The sequence below is a fragment of the Carassius auratus genome, chromosome 42 (assembly GCF_003368295.1).
Source record: "Carassius auratus strain Wakin chromosome 42, ASM336829v1, whole genome shotgun sequence".
NCBI classification, from domain to species: Eukaryota; Metazoa; Chordata; class Actinopteri; order Cypriniformes; family Cyprinidae; genus Carassius; species Carassius auratus.
In genome coordinates, this window is record NC_039284.1 from 9,391,742 (window position 1) to 9,411,234 (window position 19,493).

The following is a 19,493-nucleotide window of genomic DNA, read 5'->3' on the forward strand; positions in this document are numbered from 1 at the left end:
TAAGCAGACTATTAGTCGTTGGATAGTTGAGACTATCAACGCCACTCTGAGCCCTCTGGTCGTCCCCCGCTGTCGGGAGCCAAGGCTCACTCTACATTGGGTATGGCAGCCTCTAAGGCCTTTCTAGCAGGTGCGTCCATGCTGGACATCTGCAATTCTACGGGGTTACCACGCTTTCTACTTTTGAAAGATTCTATGGCTTAGACATGCCAGTCACTTCAGGCACTTCATTCCCCTCGTCTTAAGCTGTGCTCTTTGGATACACACTAGGCAGGGGTTTGGTAGTCTGGCAGCGTTGGTACTCGTTCCCCAAAGCGTTTCGACGCAGCTCGAGTTCCTGATGAAGAGCGTCTCTAGGTTACGTATGTAACCCTAGTTCCTCGAGGGAACGAGACGCTGCGTCTCGAGGCCATACCCCCGGCACCCCTGCCGGCGCTTGCTGGCTGTGCGGCTCGTGCCTTTATAGCTTCCTGGTTGCTTACGTCACCTCGCCCATGACGTCACACTTTTCTATAAGACAGATTAGATATCATATTCAGAGTCGCTCATGCTAAACGCGTTCCCCAAAGCGTTTCGACGCAGCGTCTCATTCCCTCGAGGAACTAGGGTTACATACGTTACCTAGAGACGATATGTGTCAGATCCACGTCATATTCATCAGGTTTTAAAGAGACAGCGCTGATTTTAAAGTGCAACCTGCTGAAGTCTGTCATTGATGTAAATCATAGATAAAAAAAAGAAAAAGAGAAATCCTTGGACTGTTCTAGTCGCTGATTAACTTTTATTGCTTGAATAAAGATGAATCCTTATAGTTTATGCATATATAATATAGTTTATGTGAAGATTGTTTTAAAATCACTTAAATTAAAAGTTGTTATACATTTCAGAGCCTATTAAATATTTAAAATAATGGCTTTCAATTATACTGTAATGTTAAATGGCTATAATTAATAGGGAAAATTTAGGGAAAATGCACCAGCAGGACAAATTAAAAACATTGTAAATATGTTAAGTCATTGTAGTAGTAATAACTGCCTTTTTTATATGTTTATATATATATAGTTTTTATGTTCATGTCTTTAAAACCAATTTGGTTACAGTCACAGCCTACTGAGGTTCACCTGACTGATTTTGTCTTAACAACTTACTCTTAATCATCACACGTTTGCAATCTTAAAATTATATTGCATTCTGTGTGTGTGTGTGTGTGTGTGTGTGTGCGTGCATGCCTGTGTGCGTGCATGTGTGTGTTTTATTAAAACAGAAGAATACATTTTGGGTCTTCTAACAGATAAGAGTGTTGTGTACCACAAAATAAGAGGCCCAAATGAGAAGGCAACATCATTTGTGGATCAGCAAGATGAATAATTCAGATAAGTATCCTACTGAAATGTCTAAAAGGTCCCTCACTGTGATGAGAAAGCAGAGAGTACAGTGGGAGCCCACAACAAACGCTCCAGCTTCAAATAAGACTCTGTCACAGCCACTCATTTACATAACTAGTTAACTATTCTCACTGTGGGCTAAAAATATTAATCATTTTATTGCTGTGATTTTTCTTCTTTGTACTTTTTTGTAACTTTAAAAGACAAAAGAAAACAATTATCTCTGAAGGCCACTTTGAAGGATCTTGGGCCCTGCGCTGAGCCTTTGTTAACAACTACTTTTGGTGAGGTTCATAGAAAAATAGTTTGGCTTTGTGCATGACCCTTATGTCACAGTTTGCCAACTATTCTTTATTTGAAATTAGCTGGGAATGAGTTTAATCATTGCCTGGGTTCCTTGACATTCAAAGACTACATCAATGAAAAATGTAAAATCATGTGCATTGATTGTGAGGACTAAAATGTACGGTTGAAAATAATTTACCCTCAAATTTTAACTGAATTCCGAAACGTTACAATATGGCACATAATAATTTCACAATATCATGTAAGTGTGTCTCCAAACATAAAAAATTCAAGAACACACAGCTGTGAATTGGTGATAAGCTTAATCTATGATGTGAAGGAAGAAGACATCTCTTTCATTAAGAGAGTGTTCTCCATCAGCGATGACCTGACACAGATCCTCTTGGAATGCCTACCCCTCACCACCATGCTTTGGGATCACGGAAAAAGTCCCTGATCATTCCATCTCCTGTCAACATAGCAGACCAGCTCAAAGTAAAGGAGAACAATTCCACTTCAGCTTGCTTTCAAAAACACACAGGCCTAGTTGTTTTTCATTGTCTAATTGGATTTCCCAGAATGCATTCTAAAAACAGTAAACATTCTCACCAATCTCTCAAAGACACTGTCTTGCATGCAACATGAACTGAATGGGAAAAGACCAACCAACAAAACATACCAGTAAAATGCACTGCAGTTTCCAGCTCAAATGAACACTAGTGGCAGTAAAATACCAACAACTTTTACTCCATTTCACACAAATTACGATTTCAGAGGCACACTGTCAATTAATAGACTTACTTTTGTGCAGTTCCTTGCACAGTAATATATTATGACTTCAAAAACTTTTTTTACTTATAGTGCATGATGTTTGAAATAATATGTTTTACATAAACGTCACATAATCAGCTCCATATGTATGACTTTTCTGAGGTAAACTTGCTCAGTAGCTCACCTGGTACTGCAGTGCACTGGAAATGCAGAGTTCTTGGGTAAGTGTCCTGTGAAACACAAGTTACAGTAAAAGAGATCAAAGACTTCAGATCAAAGAAGCAAGCTAAAATGGCACAATATGGGTTTGGTATAATCAGTATGTTATTTTCAAACACAATCATTAACCTTTAGCACCACTGACAGATATTTTATTTGCTAACTGCCTCGATTTGCACACTACAACAACCAACTTAAACCATTCAGAATCACGTTCACCTGTTTCAGATGAATTTGAACACAAAATTTTGCACCATTCCCTGTACATTTTATTCTTAAAAGTTTGAAAATGTTGTGAAATATTCAAAAAACAACATAATACCATTTTGAAGAAATGAGATCAAAGGCACATATTTCATGAATCTGAGTTGCTTTTTTAACAGCAATGACAAAGATAGTAAATAAACAAAATAATTGATACTAAAATCATATTAGTCATGCTATGTAATACAGCAATAAACAACTATAACTGAAATGCACAGCCTTGTAATTATGTTGCAGGCAATTGAGTCATCAGTGCCCCAGTGTTTAGCAGATCAAGGCCTTTGCTAATGCCGAATCCGTGTTCACAATATACCGATCCATGTCAAAGGGAGTGGAATGAGAGACACTGGTGCAGTCAAGGCAGACATTTCAGATTTACACTGCTCACTTCAGCCTGCGCTAATCAAAGAACAACACCGCTAATGTTTGTTAGCTCGGAATGAGCAGTGGGGTAAATATGGATTAATTCTGGGCTGAGCATCACATCAAAGCCAGTCACATTCATGCCGGTGGTTAAGCTCAATAAAAAGAGAGAGATGAAAGCTAATGAAAGACAAACATGTGCACATCAGAGGTGAAGAATTTAATAGGTGGGAGACATTGGTGGGGGTACCAGTTGGCCTACAGGTTGAGCTTCTATTTAGTCAATAGCATGAGATGAAAAGACTCTGGTTTCAGATTGCGGGGTCCAAGGCTGTGTGTGAGGGCCTGCCACAGTTCATCTTTATAACTTTTTCCAATATAAAACAACCATTGAAATGTAGACACATAGGTTGGTAGATATCGCTTCATTTCTCCAAAGAGCAGTTTCTCCAAAGGTCTACACTGGATGTTTGATGGAGAAGTCAATCACTTTGAGAACTTTCAGAGGAATGTTTTCAGAAAACAAGCTTACAACCAAACTCTAGCGAAAGCCTGTGCTTCATCAAAACATAACAAGCCTTTCGAAGAAAGATATTCGAGCAAAATGAGTGGAATCAGCCTTTAAAAGTGCAGTCTACATTAATGTAATTTAAAGCAACCACTGAATTGCATTAAATCACACCTTTCTCTTCTGCCTGTCATCCTGTCATTATTCAACCCATTGTGCTGGAGTGTGTAGCATGTGTGCAACTATTTGGCAGGCATATATTTGTTTCTGCATTAATGTCAGTACAACACATCTTTCTGTGCATAAATAATCTATGCGTCTTTCAGCATGGGTGAAGTTAATAGTGCTGGGGCCATCATTAGCTGCGTCTCAAGCTTCTGCACTAAAGCCATTAAGTGCAGCTGTCACTGAGAGTGCGTTATGTTCAGAATGCTTTACCTGCGCTGTTTACTGCTTGACACTCAAAACGGTAACTGCAGGATGTTTTTAACAAGCATTTGCCGGTCCATCCTTGACATTATGTGTCTCTCGTTTGAATTAGACAAACATGTTTTGGCGGTTAGCGGAGCACTAACCTCCTGTTTTTTTTTTACAGTTTACCCGTCAAGGTTTGTATTATTTTGTATCTTCCTCTTCCTGACTAAAAACTTTTTTTCAAAAAAGGAAATTCATAAAGGGTTTGCACATGGTTTCAGTACAGAACCTGCTTTGTTCACTAAACACCCACAATCCAATTTAGCCAGGTGCATTAAGCTAAATGGTTTAGCCATGTTATGTACATGAATCCATGATCATATATTTTAGAGCAAACATGACAGATTGACCTCTAGACTCAAAACAATGAACACAAACATCACAAGATCTGCAGTGCATAAATAAATGTACGTCAGGGGTTTGATTCTATTCATTTGGTTATTGATTGGATTTTGAGATTTGGAAAGCAGAATGCAGTGGAAGATCAAATTATGATATTTTGATAAAATAAAAATTCTAGGTTTTTTTTTTTTTTTTACAAATGTTAAAATATAGACTTTAAAATCTAGTGAGACGTTACATCATTACTTTAGAAGGTGGCGACAAGTGACTTCTACTGGGGTGTTATGAGTCGATAAATCATTCACTCAATTGATTCATTCAAACCCTGATTCATTCAGAAACAAGTCTTCATGTGTGAGTCAATGAGGCATTCACTCAGCCTGTTCGTTCAAACCCCTTGATTCCTTGAGAGACGAAATATGTCTTTACGATTGAGTCATTAAATCATCCAGCCAACTGATTAATTCACAACCCCAGATTCAAAAAACACTGCGACTGGGTTTCTTAGAGAAGCACAGGTGAAATAAACTGAATTTGCTATGTGGAGGAAAAATGCATTTCATTGTTAGTGAATACCCCTCTAATGTCCTCATTTGAAGCCTGGCAGTATCATAGCACATTTTAAACTGCACTAAACTACCATTTCATATTCAAAAGGTCAGCAACACATTTGCCTTGGCTCGCATGGCCTTCCCCAAGGGTCTGTTGAGTAACGCTTTGCACCAATATAATTGTGTAAACTGCAGGCTGCATGAAAGAGTTCAGAGGAGCATAAATCATCATGGCTGTATGGTCATCTAATAGAGCAGATAAGAACAGCGTGTGTATTAATGCAAGACTAATTACCTGACTGAGGACATTACTGCAGCTGTTCCGCAGGTAGGCCATACGCAGGAGGTCAGTGCCTCTGCTAAAGTCTTTATCTATGGCTCTCATGAGGTTAGACTTGCTCTTACTTGTCGTCTGTAGCATTAGCCAGATGTGCCGTGTCTTGTTTAATGATGCCACTGTAATAAGTACTGGGTCTGCTGGTTATGTACTGTAAGCCAGTGGATCCCAGCTATTGGGTTGTGACCCGAAAGTGATTTGCAGGTAAACTGTAATTAAAAAAAAAAACAAAAAAAAAAACACATTTGTTACTTGAAACAAAATAAACATAAATAAAATAACTTATGTTATCTCAGAAAGCTGCCATGGCAATATTTCACATTGACATTTTGTTTAGCTTTATACTAAAATAACTAAAATTTATAATAATAATTATTAAAAAAAAACACATTATAGACATTAAAGAAAAAGTTAGAAACAATGACACAAAACACATTTTTTAACTAAAACTTTAACTGCAGTTGCAATGAAAATCTAAAAAATCTAAATATTAATACAATTTTACATTAATAGAATCTCAGTGGTACTAAAATAACAGTGGTAACAGGTCAATTCTTATGCAGATCGCAAGAGGAAGAAGATTAACCAAAGTTAACCATATAATTTCAATGTTTTGATTGAAAACGTTTGCAAGTCTTTTGTTTTTTGATGTTAAAGGCGAAAAAGTCCAAACTGTGTGGTATTTTATTTCCAATCCATCTGTCTCTTAGTAGAAGCTTTAGACACGTGAGGTAGATGACAACATGACATGACATACTGTGAAACCAGGAACAAAACCACTAGAGTTAAAGAACATACAACCCAGACTCCGCGCTGGAGTGGAGTTAGTATAGGTGTTTGGCTGCTTTCTTAACCTGCCTGGCAGATTAGGATGGCTGTTGTTGGTAAATCTCATAATGCAATGGTAAAAGCACATGATAAAATCCAACTAGCCATATAGTCATAGCCAAATAACAATGATCAACTTTTCTTGTTAAGGTTGGCCATTTCTAATTGTATCTAATTTTATGTGTCAATAGGTAGAAACAAGCCAAATTAGGCTTAACCTAGAGTATGCAAAGAAAACACAAACACAACACATAATTCATGCTGGAGAGGGGAATAAAATAAAACAAAACTGGATATGCCAAAGTAAAGTTCATGAATATACAGCAACATTTTAAACAATTAATTACAATTCATCCAAGATACTCTGCTAAAAGAGAAGACAAAAACAATTAAATTAGCATTAAATGGTTTATTGTTCTTTGCTAGGTTTCCAAGTCTCCAAGCCTGACTTGATAAATATCCAAAACCCATATAAAACCAATAAAGACCAACCTAACCAGCTCGGCCAAAACTTGTCAAGAGGATTTATGTGATTGCCAGGGTGTTGCTATGCAGTTGCTAATATGTTTATTATTAAGGGAGACCATCCTTAATCAGCTAAGACCACCTGATTTATGATCTTTATTTTTAGTGAGTAGGACAACTATAAACAAAGGTTATGTTTAGCAATGTTTTGAGTTGCTACTTGATATCCAGTGTTAAGTCAAGATGCAAAACCAGCTGAGAACTACTAAATGCAAGTAATGCATTTTTTCTTGCTGGCCATATGCCAAATACACACTGTTTAATTATGAATAGCAGTCGATGGATTGCAACATAGTTTTGGAAAAGTTAGAAATATGGGTGATTTTTCATGTGACATATGTAAGGAATTGATTTGTAAACACGGGGGTTTGGCCTGGCACAGTATATGTGTGGGTGGGTGTGGGTGGGTGTGTGTGTGTTCAACATGTTAACAGCCTGACTGCTGAGTTGTCTGCTCTGTAAGCACATCCAAAACTACAGCAGTGCCCCCATCTGGTCATTCTTTGTAAAACACACTCACTTAAACTCTTTGCTCAATGTTTTATTTCTGCTCTGACATTTGAGTTGGTTATCAAAGCATGAAAAAGCCCTTTTGCTTTTCATTAGAAATCCACTTTGTTCATCTCAGTGTCATTTTCATATTTCAAGATTCACTCCATCCTGAACTTCAAGAAATCTGAAAGAGGGACGTTCCTTATCTCAGCATCTCCTCTCCCTCTATCACCGAAACTATCTATCTATCAATCGATCAGTCACTCTTTTGCTCTCCCTCACTTTCTCTATTCAACTGACAGAGACATTTTAAAGCCACAAAGGGAATAATTGTTCTCTTCTGAGGTCATTGTGTGAAGGCACTGGACCAAAGAGGAACCTCTGCTCTACCCACTTAATGCAAAACCTTGCCCTCCGCTCCCCTGTTTTCCCTTTTAGTGTGGGCATTCATGATAGATCGGAGCGAAGGGGGGCTACATAAGAGGTAGGGTATCAGCCAACAGCCTCTTATTTACCCCCGTCAATCTCCTGGCAGGGGGATAGTGCTGTGGATCTATTGATCACAACTCAGTGGAGCAGTAATCCTGCAGACTTGATTGATTCCGACTGTTGTGTAGGCCTCAGTGCTCGGCCCAATCCTTGATCCTTCTGTTCTAGCTCTCATGCAGCATTGATATGCATGACAGAAGGCAGAGGCTGGGGCAGGAAACAGAGGAGGGTATTAAGTGAGTATACAGGGCTTGAGAGATAACTGAGGTGAGGCCGGGCTTTAGCGCTGAAAGAGTTTCTCAACAGACGTGACGTCTGACTAGTGCTGCTCTGATGCACCCCTAGCAGCTTTTATTGCAACTTTTGAGCCTTCCAGACTTGATTTTGAAGAATAAGTCAATTTGGATTGTTATATTTTGTTATGTTACCATTATACCAGCTTTTTTGGTGTGCTTGAAAAGCACTGCAGTACATATGAACTGTACATTACCTGATTTAACTTTTTCTTAAGAGTAAGCTTAGTTTCTGTTTTCAGTAAGAGGTGCTCTAATGATGGGAACAGAGTAATGGGATCAGGAAACGTCACAAGATAGATCTGAACTCAAATCACCCATATATGTATGTGTGTGTGTGTGTGTGTGTGTGTGTGAGCATGCACACAAACTGCAATCCCTCAACTGCAATCCCTCAACATGTGCCATGCTTTTTAAGCCAATTATTAAGAAGTAAACAATATACAGTATAATGCCGGAATCTAATTTAGAATGCCTTTTAAATAGCAATTCAGTTCATCAATATTCATTTGAATTAATGTCGATTTTAACTAATGTGAAACAGAATGCAGAACTGAAACATGATTCTAAAAATGTCAATCATTTAAATATGTCATTCGGATTCAGAAAAGTTAACAATCTTTTAAAGTGTAAAATAAGTACAGAATTACCTATTAAAATATTATCATAAGACAACAACATATGGGGTTATTTTCAAAAACATTAGATTATATAATTTATTTTAATTCAATAATTTAGACCACAATAGTTTAATAGAAAACTTAATTTCCCAGGATGCTTTAAATATACCCTACACCAGGTTCCTCAGATGTTGCCCTAGAGTGCCAAAGCGCTGCAGAGTTTAGCTCCAACCTTGATCAAACACACCTACTTGTGATTTTGTAATGATCCTGAAGACAATGATTGGAATGCTCGGGTGTGTTTGATTAGGGTTAGAGCTAAACTCTGTAGGAAAGTGGATCTTGTGGGCCAGATTTCAGGATCACTGCCCTATACTTCTCAAAATAAATTCAAACAACATGAAACAACCTTATTATAAAGGAGCTTTTTACAAACATCTATTAGCTGTGTAAATAGTAATGACATCCTTAGTGTGAAGTCAGAACCACTCTGTTTGTGCTGGATTCCAAGCTTTTCTGTTCAGGTTTCGAGCAGTTGGGATGGCCAAGGCATGTTTGTAATTGTACTCTATGTTAGCCCCTCCCTTTGAAACTGTTGGCCCTCCCCTAATTTATAAGGAGACTGAGAGTGTAACCGCCCACACTGCTCTTTATAGGCCAGCTTTGACATGCCATGTTTTTATATAAGCATAAATCTTACCACTTGATTTTTTTTTTTTTTATAAAAGCCAAATGTATCTGAATTTCATTATATTCATTATATACTGTATATAATTTTCTTGGTGTGTTTCCTGAGGGGCAGAGGTGTCACTAAAGTGGACATTTGCATCTACATTTGCAAGTGCATTCTGTTGGTAAACACTGCAATATCACATGATCAAATTGAGCCTGTTACAAAATCTCTGAGAGGAAATATTTTTCCCTCATTCAAAATTTCTGATTGTGTATAGATTTCTGTTGAAATTACTGTATTTCGCTCAAACATTGGTAAATATGCCCGCACTTTTTAGAAGATGAAAACTTTAAACTTTCATTCTAAATTCAATTCCAATTCCAATTCTCGTAGGTGTGACCAAAACAATTAATTAAAATCAGAATTTTGCCTAACCCTTCTAAATTAGCTTGCTATGGCTAAGACAGTCTGTTTGTAATTACAGTTGTACCTGTATATCTGTGTTAAAGTAATGGTCATTGTATGTCTGTCACCGTTCCCTCAGGCAATGTTCAGCAGGGCTGTTTATTTGCATGTGTGTGTTTATGAGTGTGCCTGGACCCTTCACAGGCTTGACAGCTGCTGGGGGTTGATTTCAAATCCAGCATCTCTCCAGAGCCATGTGAAAAACCAATAAACTACTTGAATATATGCTGGGTTTGGCAAGTATTTCTTTGCTTTTATTTTCTGGTTCACATCGTCACCAGTGTTCCTCGATTCACTCATCCAAAGGTTCTTTGTGAACAAAGACCTCATTTACTCAATAGCATCCTAATGGCAGACACTAAAGAAGTATGTACAGACTCTCATAGAATATAAAAAGTTTTGTTCTGTGGTCATCAGTGGTGTCAAAAGTACTGGCATTCATTACTCAAGTAGAAGTATAGATACTAGGGTTTAAAAAGACTTTTGTAGAAGTTGAAGTATCAACTCAAGCTTTTTACTCAAGTAAAAGTGTAAAAGTACTGGTTTAAAAAACTACTTAAAGTATAAAAGCAAAAGTAATGTAAGGGGAAAAAAATGCCATTAAGAACAAAAGCTTAGGCCGCACCACAGGGGCCTATTGTGTACTACCCCACCGCCTCAAAAAACATTTTTCTAAAGGCCATAGGCCATAATGACTATAATGTTCATGTTGAAAAATTTGGGATGCACTAGGCTTCCTGTTTCAGCCGCATATATAAAAATACAAAAATGGTGTGCACATCCCAAACATCCAATTAGGACACAGGTGCAAGACAACTAAATGATATAGACAAATAAAGAAGTGAAGTCTGAACACTGAAAACAACTGCTCCAGAGGAATTTAATTAAACAACGTTTCGACCTTCAGGTCTTCCTCAGCAGCATATATGCCCATTTAAAATGAACGCACTTTAGTACAATGCAAATACATTAAAGGACTAGAGATATGATGACTAGTTGCCAATAAGTATTGTTATAGTGCAAAAAGTCAAACTTCAGAGGCTTGTCATCAATAACTTTTAATGGAATGTTTATGTACATCCATGATTAGCTACAGGAATCTGCGAGGGCAATGGACAAGAACATTGGTGCAGGCTTAGTAACAATTACACTTGTATGGTGGTCTATTTACAGTAAACATTATAGTGCTGTCAAAATGAATGATTAATCCAAGTGATTGATCAAAAACTAAAACTGAAAAAGAAATCATAATCCTGATACTTTCTTGATTGATAGCTTCTTGTATTTGGTACATACGTCTGCTATGTCCAGTGTTCGGGGGTAACGAGTTACAAAGTTGGTATAGCCTACTTATCACAACATTGTCAATGGCACCGTCAATCGAAAACGCAAATTTATTAAAACGTCTCGCTACCGAACTACCTACAGTAGCTTAATTTATGGAGGACGAAGAAAAAGCACTCATTTGGTAAATGAGCCAGTGAGAAATAATAACTTTTAAATAGGGTCCAGTGCCTTTTCAATACTTTTAAAACGGTACCGGCTCCTAAACGGTGCCTGAACCGATACTTAAAAAAAAAGAAACACAAAAAAACTATGGATAACTTTAAAGAACATTACAAATATTTAAAATAAATCCATAGCTTGTTGTGCAAGTTGTGCTTCCCTTAATCTAAGGCTAATAAATGTATTTCACAATCTGGGTCATTATTTAATACAAAAGCACACATAATGTTTCTACTGTATCTCTGTCACTCACTCTGATATAAAATGTAACATGAGTGCTGTCTGTCACTGTTTTAAATCAGTTCTGTGAATTACTGTTTGGTCATTCTTTATAAAGTAGCAACAATGTCGTTTTTAAAATACAGTACTGTGCAAAAGTCTTATGGAAAAATTAGTATTTTCTCCCCAAAAAGGGTTTTAAGCCAGTTATTTATATCTTTTGCTGTAGTATGTCAGTAGGAAATATCAGTTGGTCATTAATTTTAATAATAATCTAGTGCGACTTTGAATGCACAAGCAGTCTGACAACGGGAAAATTAATGTTTGGAAATGTAAACTGATATTTTATACTGACATACTACAGCAAAATATATAAATAACTGTCCGAACACCATTAAGTGAAAATACTAAAGTGTCTAAGACTTTTGCACAGTAGTGTATGTATAAAGTACGTATGATTAAATTAAGTATATTTAAGTAAGTGTAATTAAAGTATGTGTTCGTTCATATGTGTTAAAGGCTAGATTTTCGCTGGAGGAAACGGCTGTGGTGTGATGAGCGAAAACTTTACAGATGAGAAACCGACTGCTACCTCGTGACCTTTTGTAAACTGTATTTATGACAAAGAACTGCACAGATATGGATATTCGAACAATCTATCGATAAACACATACCTTGTGTCCTCTGTTTGTTTAAGTGCGCATGCGCTGCTCCGTTCGCGGTCTGCGCCTCTGCGGATTGAAGAGCGCGCTCAAAGACGGGAGGAGACCGGTCTGACGCTGGTTTCATGTGAAATTTAAGCGGACTGACTCTGAGGCGATCGGATACCGGTTCCATACCCAACCCTACTTTTAAGAAATATATCTTTTGATAAACGAACCCAAAACTGTCTATGTCCTGGCTGGACTGTGATGTGATTTGTGTCACGTGCAGGTGCGATGGATCGCGTAAAGACCAATAGGGTGTCGGAATGGTATATGTTTATACTTCTCATCCAACCACAATCAAATTCACTCCATCCGGATGGCGCGATTTATCTGGATAGGTTTTTTTTTTTTTTGAATGATGACAAGCCGGAATGAAAACAAGCCGAAATGAAATAGCAGTAACGAAGCTATTTTTAAAATGTAAGGAGTAGAAAGTACAGATACTTGCCTGAAAATGTAAAGAGTAGAAGTAAAAGGTCGGCTGAAAAATAATCACTCAAGTAAAGTATAGATACCCCAAATTTCTACTTAAGTATTTGAAGTATTTGTACTTCGTTACTTGACACCTCTGGTGGTCATACAGTAAGAGCACTTACTATAGAGTGTTGAAGGAGCCTTTTAAGATTGCTGGATAATCATCTTCATATACACTCTACAGTTAAACCGAAAGGAACATTTCATTTAATTCATACGACCCTGAAACAGCTAATAGAATAAAATAAAATGACCCAAAGAAGGACTAATAAAGTATACGCATCATATCTTTAATTACGTTTATTGAAAAGAAGGTAGGAATATATGCTGCAGTATCCCTCTGAATTCTGGACAGTTTAAACTATAGTAGGCTACAGGGCGGTGAGGCTATATTTAATTATTAGCAATATTAAGCTTTGCACTCTGGGAGATATCTCATCATATGAACATAAAGAGGGATACATTTTCATATCATCTTTTGGGATGTGGTAACCCACAGTACTAGTTATAGAGTAATTAAAATTGCCTCAATATCTAAAATGAACTCTTTATTAAACTAGAGTGTAGTGTGCAGCTATTAACTGGATGTATTCTTGGATATCGGTTAACGCCAGCATTCACTGGTACTTTATTTAAGATACCTTTTTTTTTTTCAATGCAAGTTTTACTGTCACATTAAATCAGTTTAATCCATCCTTGCTGTGTTAAAGTTTTCATTTATTAAATAAATGTATAAAATAAAATAAAAATAATAATAATAATAAAAACATTTACTGTCCCCAAACTTTTGAAAAATTGTATATATACATTGGATTATGTGAAGTTATATAGAAGTGTTTAAATTTTGTCTGAGATTGACATGTCACATTACTCAAGCACCCAGAACAATGTCTCAGAATTCCACAAGGCAGTAGGGTGTCGCACTTGACATTTTAGCTTCTCATAAGAGTTCTCATGAGCCTACACTTTTAATGTGAGCCCTCATTACTTAACAATGGACTCTTACCCAATAGTCAGTGCAGCACAGAAAAAGTCTGAGGGTGGCAGTTGGGATAGAGCAATGGAGCCAGAGTGTATAAATCAAGCTCCAAGAGGTTTACTACTTTTTACTTTACTATTTATTTTTTTGTGCGTTAATCTGGGATGATGATTTAGCACTGAAAACATACACGCTTCACCTTTGAATAAATGAATGGCGGCCTAATAATTTTCCCTTTCTCTTCTTTCGGTCTTCACTGTTAATTTGTGTAATTGGTTAATAGATTTGCTGCCATTTAGGCTGTACCCTTTGTTCATTTACAAAATTGCACCCAGATGGATGAGCAGCAGCAGCTAAATAGTTTATGGTGGAAGGAAGCTAAAGGTTTAGCATTCCCTTTGCTTCCTCTGCTGCAGATGTGGACTCTGTTACCAACTGATTTATTTGAGCTTGGCATCTGGTGCATTAGTATAGGGTTAATACAGTCCTGTTAAAGAAGAGGAACGCATTCCCCTGTGGCCTGCAGGGTTATCTACAATGCAAACACCAAATCTGGATGGGTTTCTTCTGCTTTTATTACAGTGCTAAGGGGAAATGTAGTGATGGGACTTTTGGAGTATGTTTTAGCAAAGTTCTCAATACAGAGACATTATCTTTCTCGTTGCTCCATCACCCGGGGAGCAGCTGGGGGTCCAGTGCCTTGCTCAAAGGCACTTCAGCCATGAGTATTGAACCTTCACGTTACAAATCAGATTCTAAACTTTAGACCACAGCTGTTAAAAGTAAAAAGTAAATGTATTATTAGAAAAATGTATATCATGGCTTCTAAAAAAATATTAAGAAGTGCAACCGTTTTGATTATAATAAGCTATTTTTCAGCGATTCAGCATATTGGAATGTATTTCAATACTGTATTTTTGATAAATAAATGCAGCCTCATTTAGTATACGAAACTTTCAAAAACTTAAAATATTACCATTTCGAACATAAATGGTGGTGTAATTTAATATGCCTTCATCTTTTATGCCTTCATCTTTAATGTTTTTTTTTTAAACAAACCTTGATTTTCACCCTCATAGTTATGAGTATTTTCAACGTGTTGTGGTCAAATTCCATTCTATGACTTGCACTTGTAGGTCGAAGTAGTTGGTAGCTTAAGTACTGCTGGCATCCCATCAAACATCAAATGAAAATGAAAACACTTAGAACTGATCCTTTAGTAGTGCTGTCAGGTATAAACCTCGCCTTAATTATGCATTGTTAAAATTATGCAACATACATAAATCATAAGAATTTCTGTGGGTTTCATAGAGCGCATGACCTTTCAGACAACAGACGCTCCATTTTAGTAAAAACTACAACATCACAGGTGTCCTGTGTTAATAACTAACACAAATCATGTTTAGAAAACTAATCCCATCCAAACAGTTTTTTTTTTTCATTCTGTCTTGGTCCCTACTGCTGTGCTTTTAAAGATTTTCTAGCTTCCTGTGTCTCTCTGTCTGTCTTGTTGTTGGTTGGCAAGATCATACAGTCGCCTCACCGGGAGGATGCTTTGTTTCTTTGCTGTGTGGTTCCCAGGTTGTGTATAGGCAGAGCGGCACTGTGGCGTTTAAATGGGAGCAGCGAACCCCCGTCTGTGCTTATCTGCTCTCTCACAGCAGCGCAGTGGCAGGGAGCTGCTGGCTCATTAGTGCAGCAGGCAGCCTACCCCTCACTGCCTGCGCGGATCTCACTCATATGTCATCACTGCCAAGGGCCCGCAGACGCCTTAGTCAAAAAGCTGAGACGAAATTTTGGATGACGTAATGTTAACAGCTTTTCTTGCCAGAAAAAAAGATTGCCAAGAAATGAACTTTTTTCTAAGCATTTTAAGTGTTTTAATTCAGTTAAGAAAGACTGATGTAGATATCTTAATTTTTTATCTTTCTAAATGTTTCATGCAGTGTTTAAAATCTACTGTTCCCTTTCTGTCAGTCACTCTCAACGCCACGTCCGACGCAAAATGGGGATGTCGCTTCGATAGACTAATCTATTTCGAGTGTAAACTAAACGAGCCAATACACATTGGCATGCAATAATCCTCCCACCTCCAAATAATTGCATTGCTAGAACCTATAGAACCTAGCTGTGTTCTCACCTCAAACGGGTAGTGGCACTGAGAGGCTTAGAGAGGTTAGTGTCGGCTTGCTTAAACTGCTCCAGAGTGTCCATACTGTAGACCCTGTTGAGATCCTCCATCACCCTAGGCAGCTGGACATGGCGCAATATCCGGCGCCAGGCCTTCATAAGGAATCTGTGAGAACCATGGAAGGCCGGGTTCCGTATTGAGACCTAAGCTGTACTCGTATGTGTATAGTCCACGGTATAGCCTTTGGAGCCTGTGTTTCCCCGGCAGACTTCTGCCTTCCCAAGAGGATTTTAATCACCTCAAATTTCTCCATATACTCCTAGACGGATGCTATATGTGTATTTGCCCCCGAGATCTCCTTCAGGAAGGATGGGGCTTCCGAAGCGTTCCTGTTCCAAGCGGAACGGGTTCGTCTTCCCAGTGTTATCCAATCTCACCCAGTGGGGTAGTGCTTTGACAATAGTGAGTGGAACTACTTGTTCCGAGCCCCGGCCTACACCTAATAGGGGCACAGGCTGCTCGCACAGGGCACTGGAAGAGGCAGCAACCATGCCACTTTGATAGATACCATTTTGCGTCGGTCACCGACGTGGTGTCAAGAGTGACTGACTGAAAGGGAACGTCTCGGTTACGTATGGTAACCCTCATTCCCTGAAGGAGGGAACGGAGACGCCACGTCCCGTCGCAATGGTTGCTGTACCGCCGCTGAGCTGCCAGGTCTCCGGCTCGGCTCCTTAGCGAAAACCTGGTATGCATTGCACCTGCTGCCTTCTTATACTCACGCTGTGATCAGCGGCAGCTGGATGCAATAATTGCATGCCAATGTGCAATGGTTCGTTTAGTTTACACTCAAAGTACATTGGTCTATCGAAGCGATATCCCCATTTCGAATTTACATGAATAACTTTTTGCTAAATATATATGTATGGAAGCCCATTTATGGAATGGTAATTCATAATTATGGCATAATAAGATATACACTCACCTAAAGGAACACCATACTAATAATGTGTTTGACCCCCTTTCACCTTCAGAACTGCCTTAATTCTACGTGGCATTGATTCAACAAGGTGCTGGAAGCATTCTTTTGAAATGTTGGCCCCATATTGATAGGATAGCATCTTGCAGTTGATGAAGATTTGTGGGATGCACATCCAGGGAACGAAGCTCCCGTTCCACCACATCCCAAAGATGTTCTATTGGCTTGAGATCTGGTGACTGTGAGGACCATTTTAGTACAGTGAACTCATTGTCATGTTCAAGGAACCAATTTGAAATTGTGACATGGTGCATTATCCTGCTGGAAGTACCATTACACCACCACCAGCAGCCTGCACAGTCGTAACAAGGCATGATGGATCCATGTTCTCATTCAGTTTACGCCAAATTCTGACTCTACCATCTGAATGTCTCAACAGAAATCGAGACTCATCAGACGAGGCAACATTTTTCCAGTCTTCAACTGTCTAACTTTGGTGAGCTCGTGCAAATTTTAGCCTCTCCTATTTGTAGTGGAGATGAGCGGTACCCGGTGGGGTCTTCTGCTGTTGTAGCCCATCCGCCTCAAGGTTGTGCATGTTGTGGCTTCACAAATGCTTTGCTGCATACCTCGGTTGTAACGAGTGGTTATTTCAGCAAAAGTTGCTCTTCTATCAGCTTGAATCAGTCGGCCCATTCTCCTCTGACCTCTAGCATCAACAAGGCATTTTCGCCCACAGGACTGCTGCATACTGGATGACCCTTTCACGCAATTCTTTGTAAACCCTAGAAATGGTTGTGCGTGAAAATCCCAGTAACTGAGCAGATTGTGAAATACTCAGTCCGGCCCGTCTGGCAGCAACAACCATGCCACGTTCAAAATTGCTTAAATCACCTTTCTTTCCCATTCTGACATTCAGTTTGTAGTTATATATAGGCTGTTCCTTGTATGTGAAATTCTATTCTCACCAGTGCAGCTTTAATTTTATAATACTATGGTACAAGCATAAATTCTAACACTCAATAATACCGACTGATTCGTTGCATAGCCCACTAACTTTAACGTTTACTCAGGGAATACACGCAGAATCACAATTCCACTGTGGAAGGACAAAACAACCATGAAATGAAAGCAAACAACTAATAATACCGCCCTCACATGTATCCAATTAGCTACTTTGTTTGTCAATTGTGTGCCTGTTTATATGTGGTTAAAGTTATGTTTTGTAGTCTGATTGCATTCTCTGCTGGCCTAAAGAACATTCCCATTATCGCTGTTGCTTTTTTCACAGTTGTTTTAATGCATTAGCTTTGGTCCAGATTGAAGGATGCCTTAGACTGATGGATGGATTTGACCAGGCCCCTCCAGTTACATCAGCATGAAAAATGGCACTAGCCTGGTTGTGTGTGTATCCGGGTTTCTGTATGTCTGTGTGCTCTGTACACCCTGAAGGGTGTGAGGTCCTGAGTGGGAGCAGATGTGGACAGCATGGAGGTAGATACAAGGCCATTTGGGCCTTGGGCCTGCTGGCTGGACGTGGTCCAGAATGGCAGTGACTGTGGCTCTTCTAACCCAAACACAGCAGATTAGAAACTGATGAGAGAGAAAGGAGGCTGGGATGGGAGCCAACAGCCTGTCTCATCTCCTCAACGGTTAGAAAAGGGATTGATGGTTAGCAGGGTAATTTCTCTGTGTGTGGATGCTCCAGATAGCTGCCTCAGCTAAACACAGAAAGAGGAGAATGTTCAGCCAAAGCCAAAAAAAAAAAAAAAAAAACATAATGAGATCCTTTATATATAAAAGTGTACAATATAAAAACCATTACGCCTATGGGATGTCCCCACTTTTCACAAAAAGAAACGTGTGTGTGTGTGTGTGTGTGTGTGTCACTTTTCACTTTTTTAAACAACTGATATGTAAACATTTGAAGAAATCATGATTAGTTACATATGTAATGAGTAATTTGCATGACCTTATGACTTTTTATGTTCACAATTGTCTTTTCATCTCCTAATTTTTATATATATATATATATATATATATATATATATATATATATATATATATATATATATATATATATATATATATATATATAATATATCTTATATATATGTATCTCCTAATCTGAGTTTTATCTCATAATTATGACATTTTACATAAATTATTATTTACCAAACATGTTTTGTTCTATTTTCTTGTATGTTTTTGCTTTAAAAAAATTAAATAATCCTGCATTTGGATCAAGTCCTCCCCGTGTTTTTGAGTTTACCATTTTCACAACAGCATGATATAGACCTATACATTTACTGTGATATTAAATTACTCATACAATGACTCATAATATAGACTTTGGTCATACCACCCTGCAAGTTAATATAGAATGACTGGAAAGTGGAAAGAACTGGGATATTAATAACCACACTTGCATCAACACGAGCAGCGCTGCTACAATGTCATGAGTACGTACATATGCTAACCTCTGTGCCATAGCTACAACAATAATTAAACATTATTAAGCATTTGCAAAAGAAGAAAACATATAGGCTGCACATGGCTTGATCTGATCAAATAAAAAAAAAGAGTTTCTCTACACCATTGTGAAAATGTTTTT

General features: G+C 38.2%; 1 long non-coding RNA gene across 1 annotated transcript; it reads right to left on the reverse strand.

Moving 5' to 3' along the window:
* Positions 1-1,978: 1,978 nt before the first annotated feature.
* LOC113060331 (uncharacterized) lies at positions 1,979-9,002 on the reverse strand. The gene is made up of 4 exons (XR_003278230.1): positions 8,916-9,002; positions 5,458-5,708; positions 2,626-2,671; positions 1,979-2,139 (listed from the first exon to the last, which is right to left on the reverse strand). It is a non-coding gene; the product is annotated as an uncharacterized LOC113060331 (long non-coding RNA).
* Positions 9,003-19,493: the final 10,491 nt, after the last annotated feature.